The sequence below is a fragment of the Patella vulgata genome, chromosome 5 (assembly GCF_932274485.2).
Source record: "Patella vulgata chromosome 5, xgPatVulg1.2, whole genome shotgun sequence".
Lineage (NCBI taxonomy): Eukaryota > Metazoa > Mollusca > Gastropoda > Patellidae > Patella > Patella vulgata.
Genome location: NC_065883.2, coordinates 77,265,093 through 77,281,200, shown reverse-complemented (window position 1 = coordinate 77,281,200; position 16,108 = coordinate 77,265,093). Strand labels below are relative to the sequence as shown.

Below are 16,108 nucleotides of genomic sequence, written 5' to 3'. Positions count from 1 at the left end.
AATAAACCAGCGGTGAAAAACAACTCACAGAATGACCAACGTAAACAATGTCAGTGCCGATTCATAAGTACGTTCAAATCACGTACAACAACCATACAACGTTGCCGGATTTTCTTCACTAACAGATTGAAAAAGCTGTCATAAAATGCGATTTAAGACTAAATAAAACTTACTAGGTCCACATTGAAACAATAGAAATAATCAAAAACAAAAGTCATTCATTGAAACTTCTGATTATTCAAAATGTATTGAACATCATACATCAAATATTATTTTTCAATCGTGGCGAATCCAGCCTCAACTGTTGTGGCAACTGATCTACAAATTTTTTCACCAAAATAAAACGAAACGAAAAATTATAAATTGGTAAAATAAAATATTTTCAATAAATTAATGTTCATTCTAAGACAGCAGAGTCCTTTATATTGACCCAGTGTTTCCATCAAGGTCAATTGAATAATAATAGTTCATTTTTAATTAAAAAAAAGTTACTTTTAATAATAAATGAACTGTTTTTTTAAAATAAAAAAAAAGTAGTTTCTTTTTGATTGACCAATCAAATTCATGTAAAGCCATTTCTTCTAAGGAGATATCACAGTAGATTATGAAATGTCACACATAATAAAATGATCTTTAATAAATTCAAATAATTTTGGTCTACTGCTCTTTTGGTTATAAAGATGTAATCAACTGAAAAAATAAAACAAAAATGATATTATGATTAGAAAACCATAATATATGAAATTATCGTTTTTAACGAACACTTGAAATAAGAGTATGCCGTAGCGCCGCTGTTCGGACAAAATTCCCTTATAGTACACAGTACGGCATATGTCCGTCTTTATTAGCCTAGTTGATGCAAAAAAGCAGAACGTTAAATCCAATTTGATTTGATATCATTTACTTACCGTTAAACGCTCAAGGGAACTCCTCGGTGGTTGAGTGTCTTGAATAGCTGTACATCCTAAAATAAAAACAAGAGTTGCCAGCTAACAGGAACGACCGATTTGTCAATTTTCGAAATTATGTCACAAAATAGCCAATCTTATTTAATACTTTCGAAGGCCTCAACTACATGAAGATCTGGTCAATCGTAATTGGAGGTCGCGTCAGGGATTTGATTAACCAATCAGCGTTGATGTTTCACAAGTGGGTATTTGGAAATACAACGTTTGCTTTTTCTTCACTTCGAATGGATATTCACAGTTCCGTGCACCATACGTCAAGAACTAGGGGCAACAGACCATTTCATTGGCTAATCCCTCATATCAACCAGAACTTGGATTATATAACAACTCTTCCAGATCCTAGTGTAGTAAAGACAAGTAAAACGAAATTTTGAACTATAAAAAACGAAACGAAATAGGATCTGTGTTTTAATCAGACTGCAAAATGGCTTTTGTGGTCTTTGTAATTACGAAGTTATATTACTGTTGCCTAAACTAATTGTTTCATTTCTTATTCTAAACGTTCCTACAATCAGTGGGATAATCAGTGAGTTCCCCCGGGACTTTCCAAAGCGGATTGGACGGAGATATAGTGGGGGGGGGGGGGGTCATCGTCAAGTCGTTGGGGGGTAAAAAAAACCGAGATCCAGTTACACGCTGCGCGTCAACCAAACTCTGACATTAGGAATTTTGCGAAGACTAAGGGCAAATGCCACTGCCTGGTGAGAATTTGACTCATTGCACACTGCCTGGCATATTCCCTTCTTCATTATCCGGGTTGATGCAGAAATGTAGACAAGTAACTTTTAACATGATCAGGTCTGTAGAGAGATCGCAAGAAATTGTGGACGATGGATTGACGGACAGACAGACGGAGAGGGTTGGTGATAATTCACAATCACAAAGCATCAAACATTAATATGTTTTACCATTCGATGTGCAAACCTCTCTTGAGCAATCCTGCCTGTTTGTGACCATGGTTTCCAGTTCTAGAGAGTCTTGTTGTCCTGTAAAGATATATATACACCCATACGTGAATCATATACACTTCATGCTAAAAGATACATTTTTAAGAGTATATCTGCCTAATGCATATCTTTATTTTGGCTTCAAATTTTATATAAATCATTAATTTTAGACATTTATTCACATGACGAGCCTGAAGTCAACTCTCTAGACTATCGGATGGTTGATATTTTCAACGGATTTAAAGACAATCGCCATTTAACAAGTACAGTTGTTACAATAATAAACAGTCTTTGTCACATCTTGTCAAAACAGTGATAACTTAGCTCAGAATAAATTAATTTGAATGAAATTTTCAATCCATTCATTTTGCATTATCTATTTTGGAACCGCGCGTTGTCTCCGGACCCTCCAGTTTCCTCCCAAAGGTAAAGACCCCACGTTCAAGCCAATTATTGAAGTAAAATTAAACCATAAGTTGATCCCAAAATGGACGTTAACGCCCCGCAATCTCTCTCTCTCTCCCTCTCTCTCTCTCTCGGGCAAGAGAATAAAAAAGGATTTATATTTCACTAACCTTCCACCCTACCTCTTTTCCTACAGAGTATGACAGAAAGTAGGAGTAGACTGGGTATTACAGAAAGAATAACACCAATAATAATACCAACTACTCTTATTTCTGCAACTAAAACACAAAACATGTCACCAGTTTTAAAAACAATAAGATAATTTACATATGAGGCAGGAATACACCGTAAACAAGCTAAACTTATTTGATTTTATTTTTCAACGTGGTTTCAGGTGTCCAGGTTATAGGACAGGAGGCCCAGCAAAGAACACTGTTCAGTCGTTCTGACGGGACGTCCACAGTGACTATGCGTAAAAGATGAATGTACAGTAGGAATTATAGATAAAAACAATTTTTTAAAAGAACACAACACGGCGTATGACATTCCTCATTAGTAAAACGTTGGATGCTCAGAGATTAGACGTTAAGCATCCTTTTGTAATATTTGCTTTTCCTTGAGGGTAGGGGAGGGGGTATATTATGGAAGCCTTTATTTGCTTGGGGTGCGGGCTGTCACCTTACAGTTTGCCAACTTCTACTTTTCAACTTTCGCGTTCTGAATTAGGTGAGGTTGTGTGTTAAGTACCTAAAGAGCTATCTTTAATCCATCCTTGAACAATACCGCTAGCGACAGGGCTGGGCTGGGTTGTAGTTACAATTGAGCTTGATATATTCAAGGTTGTCGTTGGGTAGGTAGTACTTGCATATGGAGTTGTCGTTGGTTGGGTTGTAGTTTCATATGACCTGGTTATATTCAAGGTTGTCGTTGATGTGGTCATATAACCTGAAATATCCAATAAATGTAAAGCCCACTGTACACATCCATCCAGAATGAATAATCGAAAGAGATATTATGTTCTAATTAGGAGATACGGTTTCCCCTAAATTGGTGTTACTATATCATAATTAGGACTTAACAACGGTGAATATCGATAACACAAAGTCCTTTAAAAACCCTTTCTCCTAATAAGGAGTTATTCTGTCCCAATTAGTATCTTTTAATTAGAAAATAAATTAGAATTTTGTATTTATTTATTTGACCCAAGCTTCCGTACAATTTTCGTCTTAGTAACACAAGCCTACCCATCATTTGTTTCCAGTCTTCCGCAACCAAATTAAATAAAATGGGGTTTAACGCCATACTGGGCCAGTTGTCCGCATATGGTATAACATGTTTCCAAAATGGTGAACATACGGTCACTGGACTTCCGCGAATTCCAAAATGTCAGTGGTTTACTACTGACGGCCCTTGTTGTTCACCGTAGCCTTTGTAGTTCAGGGGAGGAGAGGAGGGGGTAGGGCGGTTGGGCGATCTAACGCCTGGGCAGTGTCAGGTGGCCAAGTGCTCACGTGGTGTGGTTTCGATCCGAAACTTGTACGTGATAATAAATAGGGTCGCCTGTCCTCCTACTGCCAAGAACAACAGGTTTCCCAATTATCTAATGAACTTTGTGTTAGTCTGGAAATGACCTCTCTCTCTCTCTCTCTCTCTCATATATTTCAACATAATGGGTCATTTCATATTAATTATTTCTTCATTTCCTGTAGTAGTATTCCAACATTTTTACTCTAAAATTAACATTTGTATCTTAAAATTAACATTTGTATCTTAAAATTAGTATTTGTTTTACAAATCGTATTTGGAAATTTGTTGTTCGAGATTTTTTTTTCGTTGAATATCTTTGATGAAATGTAAATGTAGGCTAATGTTTTGATTTTCTAAAATAAATTTTATCTTTATATTACTAAAATTAAATTAAACCAAAATACAATTCACAAATCTTTTAAGACAAATGTCTGATTGGTAAAACAAAAATTGATTTTAAGATACAAATCCATATTTTAGTGTAAAAATGTCAGAATATGACAACAAATGAAGAAATAAGGACAATGAATAAAGATATGTTTGGTCTTCCATAATTACAACGTTCAGCTTTAAATCATGCTATTTACAGGTGCGCCGCGGTATGTATTATCACTGACAGTATATTGCGTAAATATTTTAATTTGAAACAGGTATTCCCAATTATAAGTATGTCATCATTAGTTATAAGTCTCGATAACGTCCCACAGTTCTGCTCCGACTGGGCTAATGAACAGGGGCATGCGCCATACAGTGTGCTATGAGGGTAATAATAATGGAAATTTTGTTGCCCGGACCGTGGCGCTGCGGCTCTACTCATATATCGATTTCCAACTGTCACGAATATGTGAAAACGGGACCTTGTTTTTTTTCGTCCCATCCAAACGGATAGAGCCGCAACGGAAAATCCCGATAAACTACCTCGGTCAACATGGGGATAGAACACCTGACCTTCAGGTTAGCGACCAAACGTCTTGCTCACTGGGGGATCACGTGGTTAAGTGGGTAAGACGCTGGCTCGCTAGCCTGGAGGTCGGGTGTTCGATCCCTACATTGGCCGAGAAAGTTCATCCCGATTTTCCGGCGTGGTTTCCCCTTGTCAGTGATGCAGAACGGAGCGCCTGACAAGGACAGTTGTCTAGTTGTTCGGATGCTACGAAAAACCGAGGTCATGTGTACACATTGGTGTACAAGTAAAAGATCTCTTGACAGTTGGAATTCTATATAAGAGTAGGCCGTAGTGCCGCTGTCCGGGCAAATTTCCCTCATAGCACACTGTTTGGCGTATGCCCGTCTTCATTAGCCCAGGTTAGGAGCAGAACAGTAAGACGTAAAACCCCATTTCATTTCATTTCATTTCTTACTCACTGAGGCACCGTGGCTCCCATTGTTTATACACCAATATTTGATAATATGGACTTGAGCAGTAGAAGCCGGAAGCAACTGTTTTATACCGGAAGTGTGATAATATGAAATAAGAATGAACATTCCGTGTAGCAACGGAAGCCATGGTGATTCAATGAGTAAGACGCTGTCATCACTAACTACAATATTGTAGAGAGAGAGAGAGCGAGAGAGAGAGAGAGAGAAATGGGGTTTAACGTCCACTCGACACAACTAGGTCATTTCGGGACTAACATATGGTTTAATTTTATTTCAATAATTCGCTTGCGCATAGGGGTCTTTAGCAGTGGGAGGAAACTGAAGGACCCAGAGAAAACCCACGAGGTTGGACAGGCGACCCTACTCCTTGTCACGTACAACCGGGGATTCGAAACCACGCCAGTCGACTCAATGACAGACTTTATGATACAGCGCGCGCACGCTAACCATTCAGCCATCCAAACCCCCACTAACTACAATATTATAGTTTGCGAGGAATTCCTATACAGCTCCAATAACTACCGGCTGCTTTGATTAGCTCACGAGTCGTTTTCGTCACACAAATTAAGAATTCCACATACCTGGACACTTGTCCTGACATTCTGATACTTGATTTCTGGCTTCGGCTTTGAAACAAAGATCAGTACAATAAAAACATTCCCGTAATTCACTGTTGTAATATTGATCCGGTAAACAAAGTATATATTTGGCTTCGTGTCCTTGGATTTTAATTATCAGAAAACAAATCAAACATGTATGGACACTAATTTGATTCATGCTCCACCAAGTTATACAGGTAAAAATTAAACGTAATGTTTATTTAAAGAATCGGGAATGCCCATGCACAAACAAACAACAATTAGGTAGGCACATGTATGTCTCAGCCGTTGGAAGACCGGTTTAGACTAGCTAATGTAAATGTTATGATGCAATGAAATAACAAATAGTTTATATAATTATCACAGGTAACGCTTGTAGTTTAATCACAGAAATTAAAATAATATGTCCTGAAATAAAACAAATACTAGCATTACAATCTACAGTACCAAGAATTATACAAATGTGTTTTCCTCCAATTACAATTACACGTTTTCCTTATCCATGATTCAACTGGCAAGGACTCTTTTAAGTGCACGCTAATGTGTACACGGGGTCATGGTGTGCGTCCCATTCGAACGACTACACGTTTCCCCTTGTCAGGTCTCCCTTTTTTGCACTACCTAAGAGTAAAGCATGCTGAAAAATGACGTAGACATTTTGGGGGTCGACGTAGGGTCCTCGTATGTACTGAGAGAGAGAGAGAGGGAGAGTGTGGGGGAGGGGCTAGACAGGAGATCCTACTCCTTGACAGTACATGCCGGGAATTGAAACCACACAATTAGAGAGAGATGGGGTTTAACGTCCACTCGACACAAACTTGGTCATTTCGGGACTAACACATGGTTCAATTTTATCTAAATAAATCGCTTGCGCGTAGGTGTCTTCAGCAGTAGGGGGAAACCGGAGGATCGATGAAAACCCACGAGGTTGGACAGACGACTCTCCCCCTTGTGTTTAGTGAGCCAGCGTCCCAATCACATACCCCCAATCGAAAGAATGTCTTACCTGTTTGTGCTGTTTGAAGTAAAGGAACACACGTGTCATTCAAGCAGGTAGGGGTAAAGTTAACCCCAAGTCACATGATCACCTTCTTAAACCAATCAAAGCCAGCAATAATGATATCCACGCCATACACAAAATTAAATGTCCCCTTTTTTAAACTCTAGAAGTTAAAAACACGCCGAGTACATTGTGCACCTAATCGGTAATTCCCATTAAGATACATTCCAGATGAAGAAGAATATAGGTCAAAGATCAAAACTTGTGAATCAACTGTAAAATGAGATGTACAATTATATTTCAAAAGGTGCGATCTATTACAAACATGTTGACAATTGGAGGTTTGTTTACAATATTGATATATTTAACATGTAATAATATAAACAAATCTGGTGACAAATTAATAAAACTGATACAACGTGTCTTAATGTTATTAAATTTCAAAATGTCTGTTTAAATCAGTATATGAAATGCAATGAAATGGGGTTTAACGTCCTACTGTTTTGCTCCGAACTGGGCTAATGAAGACGGGCATACGCCATACAGTGTGCTATGAGGGAAATTTTGCCCGGGCAGCGGCACTACGGCCTACTCTTCTATCGAATTCCAACTGTCAAGGGATCTTTTACGTGCATGTCAATATGTTCACGGGACCTTGGGTTTTTGTCTTATCCGAATGACTAGACAACTGTCCTTGTCAGGCCCTCCGTCATGCATCACTGACAAGTGGGAACCACGCAGGAAAATCTGGGTTAACTTTGGAATTTGGAATCTAGTAATTTGGAACGGGTGTTTATCCGGCCCCAGGCATCAGATAGGTAAACTAGCACTAATTAGTTGTGTAAAATTACAATTTTACTCAAATTTTAATCTGTTTAATTGAGGGGGGCTGACGATTTGCTATTTGATTGGTAAGACATGAATTTGGAATTTGGAATTTCGCATTTGGAATTTGGAATGGCCTTCTGGGCTTTCGTACAAATATGCAAATGATTAAGCTATATTAACAAACAATCAACAGTAATTTATATATGACACTTAGTGATGCTTTCTATATAATGGGAGATCGATAATAATATACAAGGATCGCTAGAATTTGACAGGTTTAGAAAGTTACAACGACTGGGGGGGGGGGCTGAATGGTTAGCGTGCGCGCGCTGTATCATAAAGTCTGTCATTGAGTCGACTGGCGTGGTTTCGAATCCCCGGTTGTACGTGACAAGGAGTAGGGTCGCCTGTCCAACCTCGTGGGTTTTCTCTGGGTGCTTCAGTTTCCTCCCACTGCTAAAGACCCCTATGCGCAAGCGAATTATTGAAATAAAATTAAACCATATGTTAGTCCCGAAATGACCTAGTTGTGTCGAGTGGACGTTAAACTCCATTTCTCTCTCTCTCTACAACGACTGATATTTACCAAATGTACACGTTCAAAACAAACATCTCTGATGTTCTTCGTTTCTATGCATTCAAACATAAAATGAAATAAATCTTCATCATATTGATGACAAAATGGAAATAATGGAAAATCAAGAGGTTGCATCAATGTACAGCACAAACTGTGTCTTCCACATTCCCCAAACATTCTAGCATTTGAGGAACTCTTATAGAATTCCTAAAATGAACTTGAAAAAGTTGCTATTGTTACATAATATTAAGCAGCTATGGTTTCTAGCTATGAGTTGGAGATACTGGAGCATATTGTATGTAAATGATCAAATAGTGGTCAAATAAGATGACACATCAATTGTTATGTAGTCGGTCATATGATTATCAAGGAGTTAATCTTAGGTATAGGATATAAAAGAGACGGGCTGTGGTTGTCCACGAAGAGAGAAGCTGGGAAGCTCAAGGCAGAACAGGGTGCACCACAATGGAGGCAGACGTGAACTAAGACGATGGCCGAAACGACTACAAAATGTGAAATGTTATGTTCTTGTATTGGTTGTTATTAATGCGTGTTCCTTGTAAAGTAAAGAAGTTAAATCCACAGTCATCGTTAGTATTAGATCCTTTGATTATGTTACAATATCCATAGACAAGGACTGTTAAAGCACAAATATTCCGTGTTTCTAATTAAAGCACAAATATTCCGTGTTTCTAATTACACTTCTTATATTATGTATTGTAACAGTGTGGATATTAAATAAAATATGAACAAATATTTTTATTTAATTCTTAAGTATTTTAAAGAATATATATTAGGGGATTTTATAGTTTATTTTAAATGCATTATATATGTTTATTTAAGACGGCGAATGAATAATCCCCTAATAAGCATAAAACAGTCCTAACGTTGATGGGTGTCAATGTAACACTATACCTTATGTGCTATGCTATGCGTGGCTGGCTAGATGTGAAAAGCCACACCCAACTTTTGACGCATACTCTCTTCAATGCTACATATTTTATTAGCCTTGTGATCGTCTAGTGTTATCTCTGGTTATTTTTGTAATTCTTTACTCTAGGACTGCACTAATATTGTGTATATATCTTTATCTCAGACGTTAAAATTACCTGGTTTAGGTGTGGATGGTGATGATACATTTCCAGTTGTGGATGCCTGTACCCTCCAGCGTGTTTCAGGCATCGATTTGCATGAGCCCAGTTCATAACAAGCTGAGACGAATCACGTTACAATGGAATCAGCAATCAAAGAAAGAGCAACCGTTGATATTGGTCAAACTACGGAGAAACACATGTCAAATCCTGCCAGCTCATACTCTTACTCGATATGACACCGTTACAGGCTGCTAATTCGTTTTGAAAGGAACAGCTTTTGAAGTGGTGAGAGCCGGACCACAATTCCCACTACGAAATTCAAGCGATTTAGTTTATCGATATGCAGTATTTACATTGAAGGCTGCGAGTAAATCAATGCCAAGGTCACTAAAGCAGTTCAAAGCCAACCCACCAATACAGTTTGAAACGAATAATAAACAATTAACGCATTTATTTCATTATCTCTACGACTGTCCACGTGCAAATATTGCACAACGTATGAAATTCTACCGTTGATATTGTAACCGTTAGTTTAACCTGTCAACAGTTTTCAGTTCCGAAGCCTATTTGTTTATACCGTAAGTGCCCGCACCGGAAATGTGCACTGCGCGGACGCAAGCAGTTTTAACTAAAATCTATTTAAATTAAATTTTAAGATGTACCCGATCTTCGTGAAACGCATAAAATTTATGATTTTCCATTACTTTATTTCGTTACGAAGTGAAGTGGGATAACTCCAATTGATAATTCTCACTCCATTGTATCCTCTACGAACTAAAGATGTTAATCTTTATAACCACAAATAGCCCAACATGACACAAATCATCTGACTCGTATTCTCTCTCTCGTATTCCCTCTCTCGTATTCTCTCTCTCGTATTCCCTCTCTCTCTCTCTCTCTCTCTCTCTCTCTCGTATTCTCTCTCTCGTATTCCCTCTCTCGTATTCTCTCTCTCTCTCTCTCTCTTATTCTCTCTCTCTCTCGTATTCTCTCTCGTATTCTCTCTCTCGTATTCTCTCTCTCTCTCTCTCTCTCTCTCTCTCTCTCGTATTCTCTCTCTCTCTCTCTCTCTCTCTCTCTCTCGTATTCTCTCTCTCGTATTCTCTCTCTCTCTCTCTCTCTCTTTCTCTTGTATTCCTATACATAAAAATTTATCACGGGTGGGTGGGTAAAGGGGGTGAGGGTACTGGTGATTCAGCTTGTCTGGAACCAAAATCACGATGTTTCAACGATTGGCATCTTACCGTTATCAAGCACAATGATAACAAGAAGAGGATATCTCGTCAACCATTGATTGTTTCCCATCAAATTGTGCTCTTCTAATGTGTTTTGCGATTACTCTAGTTTACTTACACAACGGTTACAATTTATTTAAAGATACATTATTGGAGATTATAACGAGTTGGCAGTTCTCACTATAATAGTTAAAAATTAGATAATGTAAAGGCAATTTGCTGAAATTTTCAGTCAAATTGATCCACTATGAACCGAGAACTAAGCGATTGAAATCTTTGCCTAGCCTCGATCATCATTACTAAAGTCAGTACGATAAACACCGTAGTCTCGATTATCCAATTAATCGTTAAATCGTGAAGGAAAGTTATGCAGTAAATCGGCTCATAATCCACTAAAGATCGCAGGCTAGCGATGTCATCTAGAGTTGATTATGGTCTGGATAGGTTAATAAATGTCTAATAATTTAGATAACATTTCAGGCCTAAAGAAAGACCTGCAATAGACAGATTTAGCTCTTGCATAATGTATGATTAATACTATGACATCATTATTAATGTGACGTCATAATGTATGTTTAATACTATGACATCATTATTAATGTGACGTCATAATGTATGTTTAAATCAGATGTCATATTAAATATGTTAAATATATCTGAATCGATTTGTGATGCGACATAACACATAACACATAACACATTCCATGAAACGGGAGCTGCCTATGCTTGGTAGTATTTGCGGCTTGATCTATTAACTGTAGATTCCACTGGCTCTATCTGTCCACCATATTATGACGACAATTTCGTTTTTACCCAAATAAATATCTATTTGTTTGGTACTTTAATCAATTTTAAAGTTTGGCGCATTTTAAGATATTTTTATTTTAACAAAATCATGGTTTATACAGATGACGATTAATTAAGAAATTGGTTACATTTAATAAGATATTTAATAAGATAATATGCCCGTAAAATATTTTTGTTTCACTGGTCTTTTGGTCATAAATAAAAACTCCAGATACTCTACAGAAGATAACAAAAACAATAAATAAAATGCCAAATTATATGCCCTGAAAGAAGTTTTGGTCTACTGCACTTTTGGTCGTAACATCAGCAGTCTATAACTGAAAATAAAATGAAAATGAAAGTTATGATGAGGAACTAACCGGGAGTATCGCTTTAAAAGAATCCTTGACAGTTGGAATTTGAAATAAGAGCAGGTCATGCGCTGTCCGGGCAAACTTTCTCTCATAGCAGACTGTATGGCGTATGCCTGTCTTCATTAGTCTAGTAAAAGCTGAACATTAGGACGTTAAACACCATTTCATTTCATTTCATTTCATGTCATTTCACTTACATACAAATAGGGCCTAACAGCAAAATGGCGGTATATTTGTACCGTGAAATTTTACAAGGACAATAATTTATAATTTTTATGCTTGCATACACTACATGCAGATCTAACAGGTTGTAGAGGCTTTTGACCTATTACGCCAGACATTTGATTAACCAATCAGCATTGATGTTACTGGTGGATTAACCACAGTTCCGTGCAAAACACGCCTACAGCTCGTCGTAACAGACTATTTCATTGGCTAATAGCTCACATCATTCAGAACACGTCAATGATAACAACTATTCCAGATCCTAGTGTAGTAAAGACAGGTAAAACTAAATTTTGAACTATAAAAAACGAAACGACATAGGATTTGTGTTTTAATCAGATTGAATTTTAAAAAGCAGCAAGTTCTATTCCAGATCCTAGGCCACATTTTATTTCATTTTTCAGAAACAATCATATCTACTAAGTCATGTTTCAGGTAAGTACACACGTTAAATCATTCGCCACTCCCCTACCCCAACTCCCCACACGCCCCAACTTTACTATCTGGGAATCCTATCAACTTGAAGGTATTATCTTTATAGACACAAGACTTTCTCAACCTTGTTGTCAAGTGGGGCTTAAAAACTCGTCTGTTTAAACTCATAATTGGCAGCAGGATTTTTTTTGTAAACGAGGAGAGAGAGAGAGAGAGAATTTAACGTCCACTCGTCACAAACTAGGTCATTTCGGCACTAACATATGGTTTAATTTTATTTCAATAATTTGCTTGCGCGTAGGAGTCTTTAGCAGTGGGAGGAAACCGGAGGACCCGGAAAATAAACACGAGGTAGGACAGAAATGAAATGGGGTTTAACGTCCTACTGTTTTGCTCCGGAGGTAGGACAGGCGACCCCAGTCCTTATCAAGTACAACCGGGGATTGGAAACCACGCCAGTTGACTCAATGACAGACCTTGTGGTACAGCGCGCACGCGCTAACCATTCGGCCATCCAACCCCCCTAAACGAGAAGAATGTGCTCTATATAAATATCATTATTGTTCTACAACTACACGGTTCGTAATTAGGCTTACCGTTGTACGCTCTGACGAAATCATCGGTGGTTGAGTGTCCTGAATACCTGTAAATACAAAAAAAACCCAGAGTTGCCAGAAAACAAAAACAAGGGTTGCCAGGATACAAAACGAATCACAGAATTTTAGGTGCGAAACATTTCAGTGATGCTTTATTGCGTTATTTACCTTTAGTTAATAGCAACCGACTTTTTCATCTAAATGGAAAAAGAGGTGTTTGCTAATTTGTAAATTTATCGATTACTAAATTTTAATTATTTTCCTGGGTTTTTTTATTTTTAATTTATAGGAATAATAAGAAGGTCCCGGGTTCTATCCCCCGGGATTTTCCACCATGGATTGCATTAGTTTGCGATACAGGGTAAAGGGATTGGGGAAACAACTGAGGTCCGGTTACATGCTGCATTTGTAAGAACCCTTGATAGTTGGAATTTGACGAAGAGTACAGGCAAATGCCACTGTCTGGTCATAATTGCACTCATAACACACTTCGTTGCAAATGCCCGTCTTCATTAGTACGTTAAACCCCGTTTTATTTATATATGATGTTCTGGCTTCCAAAATTACAATGACAATGAACTATATTTGCAAGGCATCGAACAGTCCACGTTGCACTTTGTGAATCTTTCATTAAATGAAAATCAAAATTCAGCGTTCACAAGATTTTACAAGGCGAACAAGGGTCATAACTCTAGAAATAATCAACGTTAATTTTTGTAACTGCACAATAGTCTGGGTTACTATATTAACAATGTCAAACAGGTGGGATATCAAATAATTAGATTAGTCAAAGTGAAAAAGGACAATAACTCTGGAAGTTATTATCAATAACCGCTACAGCAGGGTTATTCGTACCATACACAACATATTTAATTTACTTTTAACAAGATCAGAGGATGTGTTTATATGGCATTATGAACGACGGACCGTGGAGATGGTAATTGAATTAAGTAACAAAGATCAACGTTTTTACCATTCGATGTGCAGACTTCTTTTAAGCAATCCTGTCCTTTTGTGTTTTCCGGTTCTAGTAAATGGCGTTGCCCTGTAAAAATATATAATATATATACACAACATTATGCATGTCCGTACATACATCATATACACGTGTGTATACCCATACATAATTATACAACACGTGTATACATAATTATATTACACGTGTATACGCATACATACATCAATGCACTACACGTCCTACTTTTCTACTACTACTGGGGCTAATAAAGACGGGCATACGCCATACAGTGTGCTATGAGGGAAATTTTGCCCGGGTAGCGGCATACATCAATGCACTACATGTCCTACTGTTCTGCTACAACTGGGCTAATGAAGACGAGCATACGTCATACAGTGTGCTATGTGGGACATTTTGCCCGGGCAGCGGCACTATGACCTACTCTTATATCGAAATCCAACTGCCAAGGGATCTTTTACATGCAAGTCAAAGTATACACCGGTCTTCGGTTTTTCGTCCCATCCGAACGACTAGATAGTTGTACTTGTCAGGCCCTCCGTTCCGCACACTGACAAGGGGGAGCCACGCCTGAAAATCCCTATGAACTTTCTCGGCTAATGCAGGGAGGGAACACGCGACCTCCATTCTAGTGAGCCAGCGTGTTACCCACTTAGCCATGGATATATACTACACGTTTATATTCATACATACAGAGAATTAAATGTTTTAAACATACATTATGCAAGAGCTAAATCTGTCTATTGCAGATCTTTCTTTAGGCCTGAAATAGTATATAAATTATTAATTAATTGATCCAGACCTTAATCAACTATTGATGTCATCGCTAGCCTGTGATCTTTAGTGGATTATGAGCCGATTTACTGCATAACTTTCCTTCACGATTTAATGATTAATTGGATAATCGAGACTATGCTGTTTATCGTACTGACTTTAGTAATGATGATCAAGGCTAGGCGGAAATTTCAATCGCTTAATTATTGGTTCATAGTGGATTAATTTGAATAAAATTTTAAGCAAATTGCCTTTACATTATCTAGTTTTTAACTATTATAGTAAGAACTGCCAACTCGGTATCTAATCTCCCATAATGTATCTTTAATCTTGCGGGTGTGTAAACTTCCACAACCCGATGATCGACAAGCTTAATTATAGGCTTGTCGTGTGAATAAAATGTCTTAACAATAATTTACATAACATTTAATGTCCACACAATAACCAGCAATAGGCATATTTAGGTCTACAGAATGTATCTTTAAGGACATTTTCTTCTGTTTACCTGGATTCCTAGAAGAGATGACTGGTAAGAGAATATAAATGATGTTGACGTGACCTGCCACCCTAGGAGTCCTTTCAGGGTTTTTCCTACAGAGTTTTATAGAAATTATAATGATCATAATAGTACCAACTAGGCCTCCTACTGCTATTTCTACAACAAAACAAAACATGTTGTTAGTTTCAATCAGGGTAGTTGTTGTTGTTTATTACAATTATAACGTCCGATGAATTATACTCAGCGCCGGATTAACCACGGGGCACCATGGGGCCCAGGGCTCCCCACATTAGAGGGGCCCCCACAAAAATCTCAGTTGCGCGCCTCGAGCCGGTGACCTAGTGACGGGGCCCCACCGATGCTCCGAGATGTTTTCTGGGTGGATCGCCGGAATTCAACACTATTTACAGGCGAATTGTCAAATTCTAATGAGAGTACTGCCTTGTACGTGGTTGAATTTCTCCTCTCATTTTGTTTCAATAGTTTCTTTAAATTATATGTACACAACCAGAACCCATGTGTAATCGTAGCACAGGGAGCCTATGCTCAGATGTCACGACACAGGCTCCCTACGCGCAAGCGAATTATTGAAATAAAATTAAACCATATGTTAGTCCCGAAATGACCTAGTTTGTGTCGAGTGGACGCTAAACCCCATTTCGGATGAATATTCTACGAATCATCAGTAGGCCTACGTTGAAAACAAGTGGGTTCTGGTGTTTTTTATATACTTGTGGGGTAATCTTTAATCCATCCAACAACAGTACTGCTGGTGACAGGTGGCAAGGTAGTCAAGGTTGTCGTGGATTTCTTCAAATAATCTGAAAAAATCAGAAGCGAATTAGGGCCAAATAAATAATTCAAATAATTCCCAATAGTCCCAT

The 16,108-nt window shown here is 37.9% G+C and overlaps 2 long non-coding RNA genes across 2 annotated transcripts; both read right to left on the bottom strand.

Moving 5' to 3' along the window:
- Nucleotides 1-176: 176 nt before the first annotated feature.
- On the bottom strand, nt 177-6,231 carry LOC126822644 (uncharacterized). Its single transcript, XR_007680920.2, has 6 exons — nt 5,809-6,231; nt 3,068-3,265; nt 2,491-2,598; nt 1,877-1,954; nt 909-964; nt 177-690 (listed from the first exon to the last, which is right to left on the bottom strand). It is a non-coding gene; the product is annotated as an uncharacterized LOC126822644 (long non-coding RNA).
- Nucleotides 6,232-11,533: 5,302 nt separating this feature from the next.
- LOC126822646 (uncharacterized) lies at nt 11,534-15,461 on the bottom strand. Its single transcript, XR_007680922.1, has 4 exons — nt 15,231-15,461; nt 13,949-14,020; nt 12,976-13,022; nt 11,534-11,683 (listed from the first exon to the last, which is right to left on the bottom strand). It is a non-coding gene; the product is annotated as an uncharacterized LOC126822646 (long non-coding RNA).
- Nucleotides 15,462-16,108: the final 647 nt, after the last annotated feature.